A 20,535-nucleotide genomic window follows, 5' to 3' on the forward strand; every position below is an offset into this window, starting at 1 on the left:
ATAGATGGGTACTGTAAGAAAAGATGGGGAAACTCTAAGAAAGAATCAAAAGGAAATTCTAAAATTTAAATACACCATATTGAAAATGAAGAATGCTTTGGATGAACTCATTAGTAGATTGGACACAGCCAGGAGAGAATCAGCAAGCTTGAAGGTACAAAAGTAAAGATGAGAGAGACTGCTGTGAACCCACATGGAATAACTTCCAAGAAATGTCATTTAATGGGAAAAAAAGGCAAAGTAGAAAAAGAGTATATAACATGCTGCCTTTGTGTAAGAAGAGAGAGAAAATTTAAAAATGCACATCCATTGGGTTATCATTATAACAAGAAGCACAGAATGAAAAGCAATACAGTTGGTTAGCTCACTGAGGGAGAATGGGTTGGCAGGAAAACAGGACAGAATGATAATTCTAGATATTATATTATTTTTGCATAGTTTTGGCTCTTGAGAGTACGTTAATATTCTCCATATTTTGGCCAGGGATTTAGCTCAGTGGTTCTGGCGCCCACCTTCCAAGCACAAGGTCCCAAGTTAAATCCCTGGTATCACAAAAAAAAAAAAATTGAATCTTGGGCTGGGAATTTAGCTCAGTGGTTTCACCACCTGCTGCACAAGTGCAAGGACCCGAGTTCGATCCCCAGTACCAAAATATATATATATTCTCCATATTTTAAAAAATTAAATCAGTAAGAGCACCTCTTTACAGGAACAAAAAACTAAAGCTGAAAGAAGGTAAACAAATGAAACTAATTGTATGTCAAATGAATACTATAACAATTCTAAAAGGAGACAAAGAACTAACACAAGTAACTCTGAACTCAGTCTTCAATTATCTACCGTCCATTGTGGCAGGGTGACTGTAGTAGGGAGCAGAAGGAATAGAAATTACAAACACATCCTGAACTCTTTTTAGCAGGTTTCCTTCTAGTGGTAGTATGGACAAAACAACTGAGAAGTATTTCTGATATAAAATTAAGCAAGTAGATGACATTTGAAGGTGGGAGAGCCAGGAAAGGGTATATGTGATATATCTCTAGTCCTAGTGATGCTCATCTATCTATTCTCTTTCTGTTCCAACCACAACTGTGCCTAAAATCTTACTCATCTATCTCTTTAAATTTAAATGTTGAAGATGTCAACCTAGATCCCTGAGTGACAGAATAGCTGCTATTGAGATTTTTCTTTTAATTGTGGTTTTAAAGACCAAAGAAAAAATAATTTTAAAACATAGGACAAGGATACAAACCAAAGGAATATATAAATTAAAAGATGCTTGAAAAGACAAATCCTGGAGACCCAATAAGCAAGTAATGGATGCCAGAGAAAAAATAATAGCTGAAAAAGTAACAAAGAGATGATCGAGGAAGCTAGACATGGCGGCACACTTCTGTCATCCCAGCTACTTGAGAGGCTGAGGCAGAAGGATCACAAGAGCAAGCCCAGCAGGGAAACTCAGTGAGACCCTTGTCCCATGATAAACTTTAAAAAGCTGAGGCTGTGCCTCAGTAGTGGAGCACTTGACTGGCAGACCAAAAGTCCTGCATTTGATCCCTGATCCTGAGTACCAAAAAAAAAAAAAATCAAAGAAATTTTGTTCATTTATGGGCTTATGCAGATCTAGAAGAGGTTTGGGAAAAAAAAAAGGAAGAAAAGAAAAAAGCATATACTTTGACCTATCTTAGTAAAATTTTAAAATTCCAAGGTTAAAGATAAATTTTGCATGCTTCTAGACCAAAGGAACAAGTTACTTACAGAAAAGAAAACAAATGATGTAGTACTGGATTGCTAGTATGCAATACCAGAAGTTAGTGGATCAATGGGATAATGTTTATAGATTACAAAGGGAAAGGGACTAGGGCCCAAGAATGTACACCTGAGATAATATTCACTTGTTCAAAGTGAAAGAAAAATATTTACTGGGATGCAAAGTTCAGTGATCATCAAGCTCATAATCCAGCTAAGGAAATTTTTCAGATAGGAGTCTGTCAAGAAAAAGGAGGCATGAGGCAAACAGAAGGAGAAGGAGGAAAAGAAGTAATTTGGTAAAAGAAGCAAACAGAAAAAGAGTCGAGGGTAGGCAAAGAACTTGGCAATATATGTGGTTAACCTGAACGGATAATGACAGATAGAAGGGGAGGATGTACTGCAAATCCTTGAAATATGAGAAATTTTGCAAGAAGAGCCTAAGAATCATCTGGAACTAAAAGTATTATTCATTCCAGCAATATTTACAAACTGGAAATTGGGGGCATAATGTGAAAGAGTAATAACACTAATTGTGTGTGTGTGCAGGGGATGGAAGCCAGAGCCTCATACACACTAGTAAGCGGTCTACACAGCTACACCCACAGCTTTCAACACTGAATTTGTCTTCTTGTGAAAACGGGAGGACACTTCCAGTAGAGCCACTGGTGAAGTAATAGTACCTGGCACATCTCTTGGGTAACAGTACAGCAGCATTCAAAAACAATGATTAGAAATAGGAATGGAAATATGGAATTGGTAATTATAGTCAAATGTACAAGTGAACATGAAAAAGATATAAAACTAACTAGATGAATCAGCAAATATTTTAAAAAGTAAAGTAAAATAAGGAAGTAGAAAAATGGTAAAGTGAAGGTAAAGAGTGAACAGACCAAAAACAAAACAAAGCAAACAAACAAAAAAAGAGTGAACAGACATTTCACCAAAAAGGAAATGTGCATGCCAAAAACAAATAAAACCAACTTTTTTAGCATTAAGCATTAGAGAAATGTAAATTAAAACCACAAAAAAAGCCCCACAATAAGACATGACTATATGCCAATTAAAACAGCTACAATTTGAAAATAATGATTAACATTAAATGTTTGCAAGAATGCAGAGAAACTATGTTTCATATGCTGCTGGTGGGGATGTGATACAGTATAGACACTCTGGGAAATACTTTGGGAGTTCCTTTTTTTTTTTGGAGAAATAATTTTATTTGTTTCATTTTAGTGGTTTCTATTTCTTCCCCCCTGCCCCCATTAACTTAATTGGTACATTTTAGGTATAAAATACAGTTACATTCATCATTGGGATCTTATACCATTACATGAGTCTCTTGGTTCTTTTTTTTTTTTCCCCCTTCCCTTGACCTCCCTTCACCCCCTCCACCCTTCCCTATTTGCAAAGACCTTGTTTCCATTTTTTTCCTCTTCTCATATTTTTTCCTTTCCCTTTTTTCCCTTCCCTTACCCCTCCCAATTCCCCTGCTCTTTTAGGCCTTTTCTTCCTGTTACACAATATCAGTTATACATTTTTAAAATTACAATATTAAGATCTAGGAGACATTACCACAGATTTTACAGAATTTAAAAGGATATAGAAAGCACATTACAAAAATCTTTTTTGAAATAAATTTGACAACTTCTAAGAAGTACCTTGGAAAACTAATTAATGAAACTAACTCCGGAGGAAATATAAAATTTGAATAGCACCTATTAAAGAAAGTATATTCCTAGCTTGAAAACCTACCTATATGACAACAGCAGGCTCATAAACATTTTAACTGATAAATTATATCAAACATTTAAAGCAGAAAAAAAGAAGGAACCCCCCCCCCCGCATTTTAGGAAATCAACTTTGTGCTAATCCTAAAACTGGATAAAGATAATAGAAGAAAAAAGTATGAACATAGATAGAAATTTGTTTAACAAAACAAACTATTGGAAGTCAGATCTGGCAGTATGTAGAAAGTGGTTTTGTTATAGGGATGGCAGTGTTGGTTCAGCACTGGAAGATTCACCCCCAAAAGTAATCATTTTAACAGAGGAAAGAAGAAACCCATATGATCCTGTCACTAGTTGGAGAAAAAGTATTGGACTAAATTCTACAGCTGTTCATGGTAAAAGCTATCAGGAGACTAGAAGTAGAACAGAACCTTCTCAACAGATCAAAGACATGTACTCCATACTTCCAGCAAAAACTCCTTCTATGAATGGAGAAGATACAATGCTTTCTCCCTAAGGTGGGGAACAAGGGCTGATATGCCTACTCTTCATCTGTCCATTAGACTTTGAAACATAGGTCTAAACCAAAATAGTCTGGCAAAAAAATGACACAACTAGGATAGGATTGGCACGGCAGAAGTAAAATCTTTATATGTAGATGAAATGATTATCTACAGAGAAAATACTAAGAAATCTCTAGGAGCCCCTAGAACTTGTACTTGAATTTAGCAGGATTAGAAAACACAAGGTATATATAAAAATTCAGATCTGTGTACACTTGCTATAAATGAAGAACTGGATATTGAAATTTAAAAGTTATGTAGGAGTACAAAGGACCCATAAAAGCCAAAAACAAAAACAAAAACAGTGTTGGAAGACATTTAGCACCCAATTTTAAGACTTCTTCTAAAGCTACAGTAATAAAGGCAGTGTTGGTGTAAGGAAAGACATATAGATCGTTGGAATCAAACAGAGAATCTAGAAATAGAACCACACATATATGGTCCACTGAGTTTTGAAAGATTATTTAACATTAGCGTTTTATAGAATATAAACTCGATTCAAGAGCCAAGGAAGAGAGAGTGTCTTCAGCAAACGGCACTAGAACACCTGGTATCCGTATATAAAAAATTAACCTCAACCCTTTTTTTCCAAACATGAAAATAACTTGAAGAGATCTATGAACCGAAATAAGAAAGCCCAAAAGTATAAAACTTTAAGAAGAAATTATGAGGGAAAATATTTATGAATTCAGGGTAGGCAAGAACTACCTAGGATACAAAAGACATGATGTATAAAAGAAAAAAAATGATAAATGAGATTCCATCAAAATTTAGAACTTTAAATGACATCATTAAAATGAAAAGTACTCCTTAAGCAGACCATATTTACAATGCATAGAACCTATGACCAGAATATATAAAGAATTCTTAGAGCTCATTAATAGACAACCCAATTAAAATGTAGACATAAGAAGATGATAAATAGCCAGTATAGCACAAGGAATGGTGTGCAATTCTAGAATCAGAAAAATACTAATCAGTACAATAATAAGATTGAATTATACACTCATTAGGGAGATGAAGTCAAAAGTTTTAAAAGCCTTGTCATGACTTTTTCTTTTTGTTGGCTTCTCCCTCTTTGGGTTTAATTTGTCAAGCCCAGTGGATTCATTCTGCTGGGTTTCCTGGGGTTGTGATCCTCATTGTCTTTTCCTAGGGTATTGTCTAAAATTTTTTGGAGTGCTGGTTTGGTATTCATGAAGTTCCTGAGGTGCTCTTTACCATGAAAATATCTTATTTCTCCATCAATTTTGAAAGATAGTTTTGCAGGGTACATCAATCTGGGTTGGAGGCTGTTTTCCTTTAGGGCTTGAAATACGTCACTCCAAGCTTTTCTTGCCTTGAGGGTTTGCATTGAGAAGTCTACTGTGATTCTGATGGGCTTTCCTTTGTATGTGATTTGTTTCTTTTCTCTCACTGCTTGTAGAATTTTATTCTTCTGTTTTATTTCTGGAACCCTAACTATTATATGTCTATGTGTAGATTTTTTTTGATCAAGGCTAGCTGGAGTCCTATATGCCTCACTTATCTGTATGTCAAGTTCTTTTCCCCTCCTTGGGAAGTTTTCTGCCATCACTTCTGTGAAGAGTTTTTTTATGTCATCTGCACTCTCTCCTCTTTCTTCATTGACTCCAATCAGTCTTATGTTACTCTTCTTTGCATCATGTAGCAGCTGCTGGATTGATTTCTCATGTTCCCTTACAATTTTAAAGCAATTTTTCTTTTCCTCCTCACTAATTGCAATCTTATCTTCTATATCTGAAATTCTATCCTCACATTGGTTCATTGTGCTGTGCAGACTTTTGATGGAGTTTTTAATCTCTTGGAAATCTGTTTGTATCTGTTTTATGGATTCCATTTGTTTCCTGTGTTGGGATTCCATCATGTTCCTCAGATCCTCTATTTTTTAATCTGTGTCCTCTCTAGATTTATTAATCATGTCTTGCACCATGAGCAAAATCTTTGCTGTTATCTGAGTAATTATTTCTGATTTCATTTTTCCCAGATCCTCTTTTGTTGCCAGTTCAGGGAGTCCAGGTGGTTGAGTATCAGATTGTTCCATCTCGTTTCCCTTTGGGGTTGCTGTAGGTGATCTGGAAGTCTGTTTTTGAGACTTGTTTATGTGTTTTCTCATTTCCACGGGGGGGTGGGTGCTTCTGATGTCCAGGTGGCTCAACTTCTCTGCCCTAAGAGCCTGGAATGGAGGCAGGGATCTTCCTTCTGGGTGCTGGGACCGGCTGAGCTTCACTCTTGGGAGTTTCTTATAACATTGAACATACAATTACCATACAATTCACCAAGTGCACCCTTGGGCACTTATCCTAGAGAAATGGAGCCATGTGTTCACACATAAATGTTTACCTAAATGTCTATAGCACCTTTATTCACCATAGGCAAAATTGGAAATAACCCAAATATCCTTCAGTGAATGAATGAGTGGCTAAGCAAAGGCTGATACAGTAAGTTGTACCAATGTCAGTTTCCTAGTTTTAATATTGTACAACAGGTAGCCTGGTGTGGTGGTGCCTGCCTGTAATCCCAGCACTCAGGAGGCTGAGACAGGAGGATCACCACAAGTTCGAGGCCAGCCTGGGTTACATAGTGAGTTCAAGGCCATCCTAAACTACATAACAAAACTTTGTCTCAAAAGAAAAAAAAAAAAAATGGGCCAGGGATTTAGCTCACTGTTGCTGCAAGCACAAGGTCCTGAGTTTGATCCCCGGTACAAAAAAAAAAGATAAATAACAAACAAAAAATCCCAAAAAATATTGTACTACAAATATATAAGATTTATTTCAGCATTGGGAGAAAGTGAATGAAGAGCTCATACACAGGACTTCAAAGACTATTTTTGTAAGTTCCCCTGAGGCTATCATTTTTTCACAAGAAAAGAGTACTGTCTTTTGAAGGTAAAAAATGGCAAATTAGGCAAAATGAAATTAAAGTTAAAGCATTTAGGGACAGGGATTTAGCTCAGTGGTTCTGCCACCTGCCTCGCAAGCACAAGGTCCCAAGTTCAATCCCCAATACCAAAAAAAAAAGTTAAAGTATTTAATAAACATTGACTATATAAGGATAAAAAAGAAGATATAAAAGATAGAAGCCTACATGCACAAGCAAAATAGAACCCAAATATGCAAGTCCTTGGCTCACTAGCAATTCCAAAATATGAAGCAATATAAAACATGATCCCAGAGTTTCAGATAAGAATTGTGAAACAATGTAACTACACTGTGCATCTAATCCCTTATCCTCAATTCAGGAAACAAAAAGCTTAATTTCCTATTTTATTTGGCCCTAGAGAAGACATTAAAGACCTATACAAAGAAAAATAAAAGACCTATACAATGGAAAAAAATAAGAATGCCACAGATATATAATTTTGCTAACCAAATTTATAATAAGAAATTTTAATATTTGTCTTTTAGATTTTGGCAGCTCTACTAAATTCACCCCTACAAAAATAAGAACATAAAATTTAACAATATAATTTATATATATATATATATATATATATTTTTTTTTTTTTTTTTTTTTTTTTGGTACTGGGGATCGAACTCAGGCCCTTGCGCTTTGGTGGCAAAACCACTGAGCTAAATCCCTGGCCCCAACAATATAATTATATTGGACATTTATTATTTCTAGAGGAATCCAGTATAAAAATTCCATTCATATGGAAAGAATATCTGCTCTTTTAGCTCAGAAGGAAGGCAAACCTGAAAATACCGAATTTCTATTTCCCAGCATTCTTTACAGGTCAGGCAGAAGCTTGAGCTTTGCCTTTGCCCATCAAATACTCCCAACTAAGACTCGAATTAGAAATGAGTATCCAGGGCTGGGGATTTAGCTCAGTGGTTCCTCCACCTGCCTCGCAAGCACAAGGACCTGAGTTTGATCCCTGGTACCAAAAAAAAGAAAGAAATGAGTATCCAGTGGTGATGAGAGAGAATCCTTTCTGTTACGGGGGGGGCGGGCTGCTATAAGGTCAAAGTTAAAGATGGAAAGGAGAACCTGGAATATTTTAACTGCAGCTCTCGAAACTTTACCTTAGTAACAACACAACAAATTAAAAATAACTCATGAGACTGTATTAGAGATGGTGAGATTTGTGCCTTGGCCTTGTGTTTCAGGAGTATAAACAACAATATCTAGTATTTTCAGCCAGGAACCGCATTTTCCTCATCAAACCAAAGGATTCTCAACATATTTTTCTTTGTTCAACCAAGCTCTGAGCTAAGAACTCAGATATCTTAGTTCTTCCATAAGTTCTTTTAGCTCCTATACATCATTTTAATTTTTTATTTTCTTTTTCATTTAAATCAACTAGAATTCATTACTGTTTCTTCCAATAAAAACTCTGACATAACAAAGAAGACTTAAATACGACAAGAGTATGCTTTTCTCATTCACTCAAATAATGTACAGGAAAGTGAACATATTTAGAATTTTTTTTTGTGTACTGGGGATTGAACTTGGGTCCTTGCACTTGTGCAGCAGGCGGCAAAACCACTGAGCTAAATCTCTGGCTCTATATTGCTATTTTTTTATACTTAGAAATTTTAATTCAGTTTTTCAAACAAAACATTTTCATCACCCCAAACATTTTCATTATCCCAAACAGAAGCTCTATAATCATCAAGTAACTTCCCATCCCCTTACCCCCTAGCCCCTAGCAATTTCTAATCTACTTTCTGTCTCTTTGCACTTGCTTATTGTAGCTACCTCATGTAACTAAACTTATATAATTTGTGTGTCATGTATCTGGTCTCTCATTTGGCATAATGCCTTCAACTTTTATCCATGTTGTAGCATGTGTCAGAATTTCTTCATTTTTGTTTGAGGACTAGTGGCATTAGATCTTCTATAAATGTTTCATAGAATTCAGCAGTGAATGTGTTAGGACCTAGGCATTTCTTTGTTGGTAGTTATTTTGTTTGTTTGTTTGTTTGTTTTGGGGGGGGGTTGGTACTGGGGACCTTGTGCTTTCAAGGCAGGCGGTGGAACAACTGAGCTAAATCCTCAACCCCTGTTGGTAGTTATTTTGTACTACTTCTTCAAGTTCTTTGACTAATATTGGGTTATTCAGAATTTTTATATCTTCTTGATTCAGCTTTGGTAATTCATAACTATCTAGGAATCTGTCCTTTCTTCTCTGTTTTCCATCTTATTAAAGGACAGATTCTCAAAGTGGGTATTGATGACCTTCTGGATTTCTGCAGGATCCATTGTGATTTTGCCCTTTTCATTCCTAATTGCATGGATTTAGATCTTTTCTTTCATTTTTTTTGGTAAGTTTGAATAAGAATTTGTCTATTTTATTTAATCTTTCAAAGAACCAAGTCTTCAACTCATTGATTCTTTGTATTGTTTACTTATTCTCTGTTGCATTAATTTCTGCTCTGATCTTTATAATTTCCTCCCTTATATGAGTATTGGGCTTGATTTGCTCTTTTTCTAGAAGCTTGAGTTTCAGTATTAGGTTATTTATTTGAGCTTTCTCTCTTTTCCTCATGTGGGAATTCACTACCATGAATTTCCCTCATAGGACTGATTTCATTGCACTCCATAAGTTCTGTTATGTCATATTGGCACTATTGTTTAATTGCAGAAACTGTCTAACTTCTTCTTTAATTTCATCTGTGACCCATTAGTTGTTCGGGAGGGTGTTATTTAATTTCCATGTGTTTACGTAATATTTGTGGTTTCTTTTACCATTGATTTCCAATTTCATTGCACTATGATTTGATAATATGCATGGGGTAATTTCAATTCCTTTACATTTACTTAAGTATGTTCTATGAGCTAGTATGTCTTCTATTTTGGAAAAAGTCCCATATGCTGCTGAGAAAAATGTGTATTCTGTTGTTGTGGGGTGGAACACTCTGTAGATACCTACTAAGTCCATTTGTTCAAAATATTTGCTCTGATATTTCTTTGTTGACTTTTTTGTCTAGCTGATCTGTCTCTTTATGACAGTGGGGTATTGAGGTCCTCTATTACAATTGTATTAGTGCTTATCTCATTTTTCATATCAGTACTGTTTGTTTTATGGAACTGGATGTGCTGGTATTTGGTGCATATATATTCATAATTGTTCTCTCTTACACTTGGATTGTTCCCTTAACAAGGATGTAGTGACCTTCTTTGTCTCTTCTGATCAGTCTTGGTTTGAAATCCACTGTCTGCAAATAGCTACCCTTGCTTTTTTCCAGGTTCGTGTTGCATGGAGTATCCTTTGACTTTCAATCTGTGAATTTCTTTTTAAGTTAAATGTGTTTCTTATATACAGCATATTGTTGGATTTTGTTTCTTGATCCAGTCTGCCAGTCTGTTTCTTTTAATTGGTGAATTGAGATCATTCATACTGATGGTTATAACTGATATGCATTGACTTATCCTTGTCATATTCTTTTCCTTTTGGTTCCCTTTGTTTCCCTTCTGTTTAATTCCTTGACTTGCCTGGTAGTTTCACTCTATTTAGGATCTTGGAAGGGCCAGGGATTTAGCTCAGTGGCACTGCACCTGCCTCACAAGCACAAGGTCCTGAGTTTGATCCCTGGTACAAAAAAGAAAGAGAGAGAGAGAGAGAGAGAGAGAGAGAGAGAGAGAGAGAGAAAGAAGAAAGAAAGAAATAATTTTAGAATCTTGGAATTCTTATCTTCATTGTCTTTTTCTAGATATCCTTCAGAACTTTTTGAAGTGCTAGTTTGTGATAATAAATTTCTTCAGATATTCTTTATCAAGGAAGTAGATAATTTTGCAGGGTACATCTAACTGGCTTGGAGATTGTTTTCTTTTAGGGCTTGAAATATGTCACTGCAAGCCCTCTTTGACTTAAGGGTTTGTGTTAAGAAATCTGCTGTGTTTCTGATGGGCTTTCCTCTATAGGTGATTTGTTTCTTTTCTCTAACAGCTTTTAATATTCTGTTATGTTGAATTTCTGGAATCCTGACTATGATTTGCCTTGGTGTACATTTTTTTTTATCATGTTTATTGGAGTTCTATAGGCCTCACTTATCTGTATGTCAAATTCTTTTTCCATGGGTGGGGAATTTTCTGCCATTAATTCTGTGAAGAGCTTTTTTGGGGCGGGGGGATCAAACTCAGGACCTTGGGTGTGAGGCAAGGAGCGGAGCCACTGAGCTAAATCCCAGGCCTATGAACAGCTTTTGTATGTTGCTTGCACTATCCCTTTTCATTGACTCACATCAATCTCGTGCGCTTCTTTTCAACATCTACCAGCCGTTGGATTGATTTTTCATGGTCCCCTGTTTATAACACTCTGGATGTTTGTATTGGCCTGATCTTGGCTCTTTGTCTCTGGATGTCTCCTGTGGTTTTCTCTCACCCAGTTACTATGAGAGTTTAACACGGCCGCCCTAACATGAAGCCAATCAGTGGCTGCTCTGAGTTCCAGGTTCAGCTGGCCCCTCCTTACAGGGGTGTCTGGGGTGTCTGGCCATGCACCCTCTCAAGGAGACACAGCAGTCGCTTCAATTGGAGTCACTCACCAGCTCTTGTAGCCCAGAGCATCCACTGCTCTGTTCCCCTAGTGAATCTCTCCTTGGAGGTCTCAGGAGTCACCTGCATTCACTGTGTCTCTGTAGATCCAAACTTCCTTTCTCATGCCACAAGCCAGAAGCCAGAAAAAAAGAATGGATTGCTCCTTCCTCTTTCTGTGTTGAGGTCTGACTCTTCACTTTCTCTGTGAATTTTCCTTTCAGATCCTTCCTGGGTCCCTGGGATCTCCCTTCTTCCTTATCTTCCCCAAGTTTTTATTTTCCAGTGTCTGGCTTCCACATCATGGAGAGGTTGATTTGTTGCTGCTTACTGCTCTGCCATCTTCCCAGAAGTCTCCTCTTCCAGATTCTATCATGGTAGATTGTGTGTTTCTAGGAATTTGCCCACTTTAATTGTTATCTATTTATTGATTGACAATTGCTCATAGCCCTTCTTATAATCCCATTTTTTTCCCTGTAAAAGCAGTAGAAATGTCCCACTTCCACTTCTCATTCCAATAATTTTGACTCTTCTTTCTTTTTTTTTTCTTAGTGAATCTAGATTGGTCAGTTTTGTTAATCTTTTTTAAAGAACCAGTTTTGGTTTCTTGGTCATACCTATTGTTTTTCTAAGTATATTTCATTTATCACTATCTTTGTTAGTTCCTTCCTTCTACTAGCTTCAGGTTTAATTTGTTCCTTTTCCACTTTTTGAAGGTGTAATGTTAGGTTGCTTTCTTAGATCTTTTATCTTTTTTTAAGGTAAGGATTTGCAGCCTCCTTAGCACTGCTCAAACTGTGTCCCCAAAATTTTGGTATGTAGTGTTTTCTTCTCAACATGTCTTCTAACTTCTCTTAGGATTTCTTCTTTGGTCCATTGGTGTTTAATTACCTCAAGTTTGTGAGCTTTTTTTTCTTCTGTTGTTGATTTCTAAGAGGATGATTTATGTGATGTCAGTCTTTTAAAAACTACTGAAACTCAATTTTGTAGCCTAATATATGGTCTGTCCTGGGGAATGCCCCAAGTACTCTTGAGAAGAATTCCTTTATGTTGTTGATTGAGTGTTCTATATACATTTGCTGGATCTACTTGGTTTATCAAGTTATTCAAATCTAGTACTTCCTACTCACATACTAGCTGGTTGTCCTATTCATAACTAAGAGTAGGATACTGGAGTCTCTAATTATTATTGAAGAACTATTTTTCTCTTCAAATATGTTAACTTTTTGCTTCACATATTTTGGTGGCCCATTATTAGATGTGTAAATTTTTATAATCAGTATATCTTCCTATAGGATTGGAACTTCTGTTAATATATAACATCCTTCTTTGGGTTTTTTTTTTTTTTTTGCTTATTTGTTTTGTTTTGTTTTTTGAGACAAGATCTCACCACCATGCCCTGCACTTCTTTGTTTCCTGTAAACATTTTTTCCCTGGTATTGGAGTTTCAACCTAGGGTCTTCACATAGAGCTACATCCCCAGCCCTTTATTATTTTACTTTTTGAGACAAATTCTCAGTAAGTCACCAAGTTGCACAGATTGGGCTCAAACTTACAATCTTTTTGTCTTCAGCCTCCTAGAGTGCTGGGATTACAATTATGTGCCACCATGACTGGCTCTTGTAAATTTTTTAAATTTAAAATCTATTTTGTCTGATATTAGTATAATCATTTTGCTTTCTTTTGGTTACTCTTTGCATGGAATTTTTTTGTGTCATAACACACAAGACTTAAATACATGACACAATTTCTTGAGAATATACAAGTAATGGCAATTTAAAGCAAAAGAATTGTATGTGAAATTGTAAGCAACATTACGATGTGCAAATTTAAGGCAAAAGAATTTTCTTGTTGCTAAGGCATCCTAAAAATCAAGAAAGCAGAGGTAACTTTACTACTAGGACAACCTTGAATCGACTGCAATTTAGTTTTTTTGTAATTATAAAAATAAATAAGATGGACATGGTGGCATGTACTTATAATCCCAGCAAGCAATGACATGCCTGCAATCCCAGCCCTCTGGGAGGCTGAGGTAGGAGAACTGGATGTTAACACCCGACCTGGACCATAGTGAGAGCCTGTCTCAAAATTAAAACAAAAAAGGTTAGGAATGTAGCTCAGTGTGAAGCCCTTGGTTAAAGCCCAGTACCACCAAAAATAAAAGTCTTAAAAGACAAACAACTGAGACCCACCAGTGTGTCTTGACACTGAGTCTACAGACACTATTCTAGGATGTAAATTTTGGCCTATGGTATCCCTGAATGTGTAAAATCATAAGTCATGTCATAATAGGTCTTATTTATTTCTATATAGAAAGTAAAGGTTTGTTCTTCTTTTTATGTCCATCATTGTAAGAGTCAGCACAGAGAAGTATGATTAGCCCCAGTGTACCCATTTAACTCCCAAATTACTGTTAGGACTCAAAAATTCATTCACTTTCATTTGTCTTTGTTTTTCTGCCTTTGTTTTGTATCTGAGAATCAAAACCAGGGCCTCACACATTCTAGGCAAGTGCTCAACCACTGACCTATACTACCAGCCCCTCATTTACTTTCTTGAAAGCACTTTGATTAATTAACACTTTCTAATACTCATAGAGAAGGGCACAGGTTGAAAACATGCATGTGTTCAAAACTCCTAGAAACAAATTTCTGAAGAAACATTTATCAAGGATTGCATCATGTCCACAACAGCATAAAACAGCAAGATACAAGTAAGATACAGTAACAGTAGCCAAAAAGAACTAAGTATCCTTACTTCAGTCTCCCAGCGTCTTGACTGCTTTATCAATTCGCAGAAGAATTTGAACTTGTTCAAATCTGAAGTTGTTCAAATTTTCTGAGGTTTTTTTTTCTCATTTGTGTGTATATCAGTGTACTTAGATCTGTGTAATTTTGTTACTTGGGTTTGTGTATCTAACACTGTGATCAAAATGCATAATAGTTCCAAAACTCAAAGATTCCTCCTGTTGCCTTTTTACAATCACACTTATGTCTTTCCCACCTTTCCACCAAATCCTGGAAACCAATCATCTGTTTTCATTTCTATAATTTTGGTATATCAAAAGTGTTACATAAATGGAATCATATAGCATATAACTTGTGGATTGTCACTTAGTCTATTTTCCTTTGATGATAACACAATGCCATAGCCTGGGTAAGTTGTAAAATAAGTTTATTTTGGCTCATGGTTCTGGTCCGAGGACAAGGGGACAAATCTGGTGACTGGTGCCTTGCCTGCAGAGTTCTGAAGCTTCACAAGGCATTGTGTGGTGAGAAACAGAAAACGTGTATGTGTGTGTGTGTGTGCACATGCCCATGTTTGTCTTTTGGTTCCTCTTTCTCTTCTTATAAAGACAGGATTCTTTGCCCTTATCTAATCCTAAGAATCTAAGGCCCACCTCTGAACACCATAGTACAATTAAGCTTCCACCCTCTTGATATCTCAAGATGTAGATTTAATTACAAATGTGTTCCAGAGGGGACAGACCACATTCAAACCACACCAATTGTGTTGTTCGTATGTTGCCCTTTATACCTTGCTGATGTTCCATCCACCAGTTACAACAGTTGCTGAAAATAGGGTATTGCTATTCCCCCACTATATTTATGGGTTTGTCTATTTCTTCTTTCAGCTCTCTCATTTTTTTTTTTGACAGATTTCATTCATTTTATTTTTTTCCTGTAAAAACCCTACCTTGTGGCTACTGCTGGAGCTTGAATCCTCTGGACAGAGATTCTGTTGTGGGTTTTCACAAGATGGTCAGTGAATTCCTGGTAGGGAGACTTGGTGAACACAGTCTCTTTCCAGAGGTCAGGGATCAGGTAGCTGTAGGTCTTGGAGATGGCATCAAAGATGGCCTTGGTGAAGTTACCCAGAGTGGCAGTGCAGCCCCTGGCAGAGGTGTAGCAGTCATCAGCACTGTACCAGCCATCAGCAGCCTCTTCTTGGGCACAGGGACCGAGACAATGTCAGTGCCTCTCAGGCTGGGATCAGACGCACCAACACAAGCCACAGCAGCCTGTCACCTTGCAAAGGACAGTGTCAGGTTTGCCAGTCTTTTTCCTCCAGTAGTCTCTCCGCATGGGGACAATGGAGAGCTTGGCCACAAAGATGGTCCCGTGAATGGCAGTAGCTAACTCCTTGGAACACTTTATACCCAGACCAACGTGACCATTGTAGCCCCCAATGACGACAAATGCCTTAAACCTGGTCCGCTGGCCAGCAAAAGTTTGCTTCTGCACCGGCATGATCTTCAGAACTTCATCCTTAGGGGTGTGCCCAGGAAAAAGTCAATAATCTCAGACCCCTTGATGGGTAAGGAGAAGAGATAAATTTCCTTCAGGACTTGATCTTCATGTCCTTGACCAGCAGGCCCAGCTTGGTGACAGGAATCCACTCCTTGTCCTCCTCCTTAACGCCCCCCACCACCACCAGCCCGGCTGCCTAGGCCCCTGCGGCGCCCTCGCCCGCGGTCTCAGCCTGGAAGGCCACTGCGGAAGCCTCCGAAGCCCCAAAGCCTCCGCAGAAGCCGCCACGGCCTCCCATGCCTGGGCCCCTGGGGCCTCCGGGCCCTCCCGCTGCACAGCGTCGTCCGCCATTTGGTGTTTTCCCGAGGAAGAAGCAGGTCTCTCATTTTTTGCTTCCTGTATTTTGGGGTTCTGTTGTTTGCTATACAGACATTTAGAATTATGTCTTCCTGGTCCTTTATCATTGTGTTACAGTCTTCGTCTATAGTAATTTTCTGTACTGTGAAGACAATTTGGTCTAATTTTTCTCTTTTCTTTCTTTCTTTCTCTCTTTTTTCTTAATATGTGCATAGATTATTGTTTCTAAGAGCATTTACCTACCTGCATACCTTCATTAAAAGAATATCTGAAGAGTTACTATAAAGAGAAGGATGAAAAAATTAAAAAGTAAGAGTAGACTTGAATAAAATGTATTGACATATCCAATTAAACATATATTAACCCATCAGGAAACCTAATTCTGGGATTTTGTTTTGTTTTGTTTTGGTACCGGGGATCGAACTCAGGTCCTTGCTCTTGCGCAGCAGGGGGCAAAACCACTGAGCTAAATCCCCGGCCCTAATTCTAAGATTTTTTTTAAAAAGATAATCATTAGATACAAATCATAGGAATACAGAAAGTGATTCAGTTAATAAAGTATGACATCATTGCAGCCTTATACTAGAGAAAAACAGCACTCTTGGGTAATTTAGACTGTTGAAAATTTTAAAAGCATAGCAGATGCTGAAAAAACATTGAGGGCTGAGGGATGGGGCTTCGTGGTATACACTTGCTTAGCTCTGGATTCCATCCCCAACACTAGGGTGGGAAAAGATTAAAGGAACTACTAAAAGAGCAACTATTTAATCTTTAGTTTATAAGATGGAAAATTTAAAATTCTTTATCTATTTTAGAAGAAATAGAAGAAAAGGAGAGGAAAATGAAACAAGACTTTAAAAGATGAAATGCAGAGTACCTGGCTTGTGCTGTTTTAGGGCACACAGAGACACAATGCAGAAGGCACAGATGACTCGTCGGGTTCATCCAGATGCCGATGTTTTCACAAACTGGAGGCGTACCATGCATAGCCTGCTGTGCTCGGAGGACTTTCAAAAGATGAGGACAGCCTTCCTTTCTCACAAAAATTGATAATTAACCAGCTCTGTGAAGAGTATATTGATGTGGGGAGGAGGTTAAAAAATCAATCCCTAGAAAAACTATTTCCTGCTTCTCATTTCTCTTTTTCCACCCAGCCTAAACCCTGGACCTTCCAACCCCTAGAGGCCTCAGAGTCTAGCACTTATTCTGTCCATAGGGTAGAGAGAGAGAAACAGAATGAGAATATATATGTGGGAAAAGTAGCCTGCAAATAAATCACTATTTTTATATAAATTTTCCAAAACAATTCATCTTTAAATCCTCAATACTTAGGACAACACTGATGACACAGAAGTTATGAATATAAGAAAGAGGGAAAGGCGTGAGATTGTAGGGTTTCTGCCTAGCATGGGTGAGGCCTTTGGTTCACTTCCAAGCGTGGTGTACCAAAAGAAAAAGAGAAAGAAAGAAAAAGAAAAAATGAACAAATCATAGTAGGAAAGTGGAAAAGATGAAGGGAAAAAGAATCAGTACACATTTATTGAACACTTGCTATGTGCCAAGCTTTAAGGAAATAGAATTGCAAGGCATGGCTTTTAAATATATGGGATCCATATCTGATGGAGCTAAGGGGAGCCGGCACCATTTTCGAGAATGGAAGAGATTCCCTGGACAAGACAAGGACTGAAAGTCATCTACTTTAGCAACATCTCCATGGGCGCCAGCTTTAACTAGCTCTTTCTTAAGTCACCAGATTCTTAAGTTTCAAATAATTTCTCCAGGAGTTGGGAGAAATTCACCAGTTGTATTACTAATAGCTGATCCAACAAATGCCATATTGAAAACCACTGGGGGATTATATGCCCAAAATATTCCATAAATTGTCACATTTATTTTTATTTATTTTTATTTATTTATTTTTGTACCAGGGATCAAACTCAGGACCTTGTGCTTTCCAGGCAAGCAGCACCACTGAGCTAAATCTCCGGCCCTATTTATTTATCCTTTGAGACAGGATCTTGCTTTGTAGTTCAGGCTGTCCTTGACTCATTATGTAGCCCAGGCTGGTCTGGAACTTACGGCAGTCCTCCTGCCTCAGCCTCCCAAGTGTTATTTCCACATTTAAACCAGTGTCTGCCTCTTTCAATCAGACCCACTGAGTAACAGGGCCAGATCTTCTGGCCCTCAGCACAATGCACCATTTCAGCTTTTCGAAGTTTTCCCAGCTTTTTGCAGTTCAATCCTGTGACATATCATGTGTTTTAGTCCTCTGTGGATCCATCTTAAGCACCCAGTCTGGGCTCCAGGGTACAATCAGGTAACATTGTGTCTGCCTATCCAGCATGCAGGCCTCAAGGATGCTGACCTGAAGGACCACCCGTGACACAGACAAGTTCAGAGCAAGTATGAGGATGATAAGTGGTCACATTAGGAGGAAGTCATTTTTCTCAGGTGGGAAGACAATGAAAATAGAAGAAAAAGCTCTTCTAGGGATCTTTTGTGGTTTAGATATGAAATGTCCCCAAAGACTCATGGAAAGAGGGCTTGATCCCTGATGTAGCAATGTTCAAAGGTGGGTCCCAGGGAGGTGACTGGATTAGGGGGGCTCTAACCTCACCCATATATTGATCTATTGATGAGTTCATAATTGAATGGAAAATTAGGAGATGGGGCCCAGTTGGAGGAAGGGAGTCACTGGAGCTGTGGCTTTTAAGAGTATAGCTGGTCCCTGGGCCCTTTCTCTTTGGCTCTTTCTATTTTCTGTTCTCATGAGTTGAGCAGCTTTCCTTTGCCACACGTTTCCACCATGTTTTTTGCCTTGGAGCCGACCATGGATTGAAACGGCCAAAACTGTGAGCCAAAATAAACCTTTCCTCCTGTAAGTTGTGGATGTCAGGTATTTTGTCACAGCAATAGACATCAATATCCCAGCAGTGACTACAACCTAAGAAATCTAATAGGTTTTTCTTTTAGAAATGGCTTGTCTCATGTATTTGCCCTGTAGGTGCATGGATTGCAGGTATCTATTTCTTGGTTTTGAATTGGAAGTTAGTAATATTTTCTGCCTCATCTCAATGTCCCTGTTGATACATGCCACTTCATTGGCCCTTGAAGGACCATCAAAAGTTTGTCATGGGGGCCGGGGATTTAGCTCAGTGGTTCCATCACTTGCCTTGCAAGTGCAAGGACCCGAGTGCGATCCCCGGTACCAAAAAAAAGTTTGTCGTGTTCATATGATGAAAGTGCCAATGCACGCAGTAGCAGGGCTGATGTCTCCAGAAATTCCGGTGGGGAGCACTTGAGTGTTTTTGGTGCTTGGAGAAACAGAAGCTTTGTGGAAAAGGCAGTCTCGAGGCTTAGTCCCTGTGTATGGGGACTCAATGGGCTATGTTAAGGAGTCTGACTCCACTCTCTAGGCCAGTGGTGGCAAACCTATGGCATGTGTGCTACAGCAAGCTGTTTGTATCACTGAAAGCTTTAAAAGGTTCTCTGTCACTGCTCTAGAAGTAGAAGAAAATCCATTTAAAAAATTATAAATTTATGAAATGCATATTGCGATAAAAATAACTCTGGTGATAAAGTACACATGCTAAGATGTGAAGAAGCAGACAAGAGGGAGCCCTGGTGGACATCTTTAATGACAACCTGGATAAGAAGCAGTTACGTGAGGGAGTGGCCAAGGGCTTTAAGAAAGGCAGATTTGACAAGTGCATTGGGGCACACCTATAACCCCAGCTACTCAGGAGGCTGAGGCAGGAGGATCATTAGCAAGGCCACCCTGGGCAGCTTAGTGAAACCCTGTCTCAAAATAAAAAATAAAAAGGGCTGGGGAAGTAGCTCAATAGTGGAGTGCTACTGGGTTCAGTCTCCAGGACTGGAAAAAAAGAAGGGAGGCAGGAAGAAAAAGGGGAAAGAAAAGAAGAGGCTGATGTCTCATCCGAACCAGAGATAGGGACCAAATAGAGGTAAGTGTAAGGCAGCAGGCAAAGACCCTGGGTGAACAGTGGCAGCTCACTCTTCAGAGCTCTCCAATAATGAGTCATGACTGACGATCTGGATCCTTCTGCTCTAGTCACACTTTTCCACACAGAAGCACATGTGCTATGTTTCTACCAAATCACAGTCCTGGGAACTTAGCTGATGATACAGGACCCTCTCTTTCTCTTTTCTGCCCACTCACTGGCAATATCACCAAGAATGTATCCAGCACTCTTTTCTTTTTAGACTCAGGCTTTCAATAAGCTAATCAATACTTGGGTCTTCAGCTCACCCAGACCTTCATCTCCATGGCTCACCTTCATCTCAAACTCAGCATATTCAAACAGAAGGGACCATTTTCTTCATCTCCATCTATCAGTGCTGCTCTCTCTGCTCATAGTAAAATCAGCT

At 38.2% G+C, this 20,535-nt stretch overlaps 1 pseudogene; it reads right to left on the minus strand.

Annotated features, from left to right (window-relative positions):
* Positions 1-7,686: 7,686 nt before the first annotated feature.
* Positions 7,687-17,253, minus strand: LOC147821747 (small ribosomal subunit protein uS5 pseudogene; annotated as a pseudogene).
* Between the last annotated feature and the right edge of the window lie 3,282 nt (positions 17,254-20,535).

The sequence above is a fragment of the Heterocephalus glaber genome, unplaced genomic scaffold (assembly GCF_053883595.1).
Source record: "Heterocephalus glaber isolate CG9 unplaced genomic scaffold, H.glaber_assembly_v1.0 deba00001719, whole genome shotgun sequence".
In the NCBI taxonomy this organism is placed as follows: Eukaryota; Metazoa; Chordata; class Mammalia; order Rodentia; family Bathyergidae; genus Heterocephalus; species Heterocephalus glaber.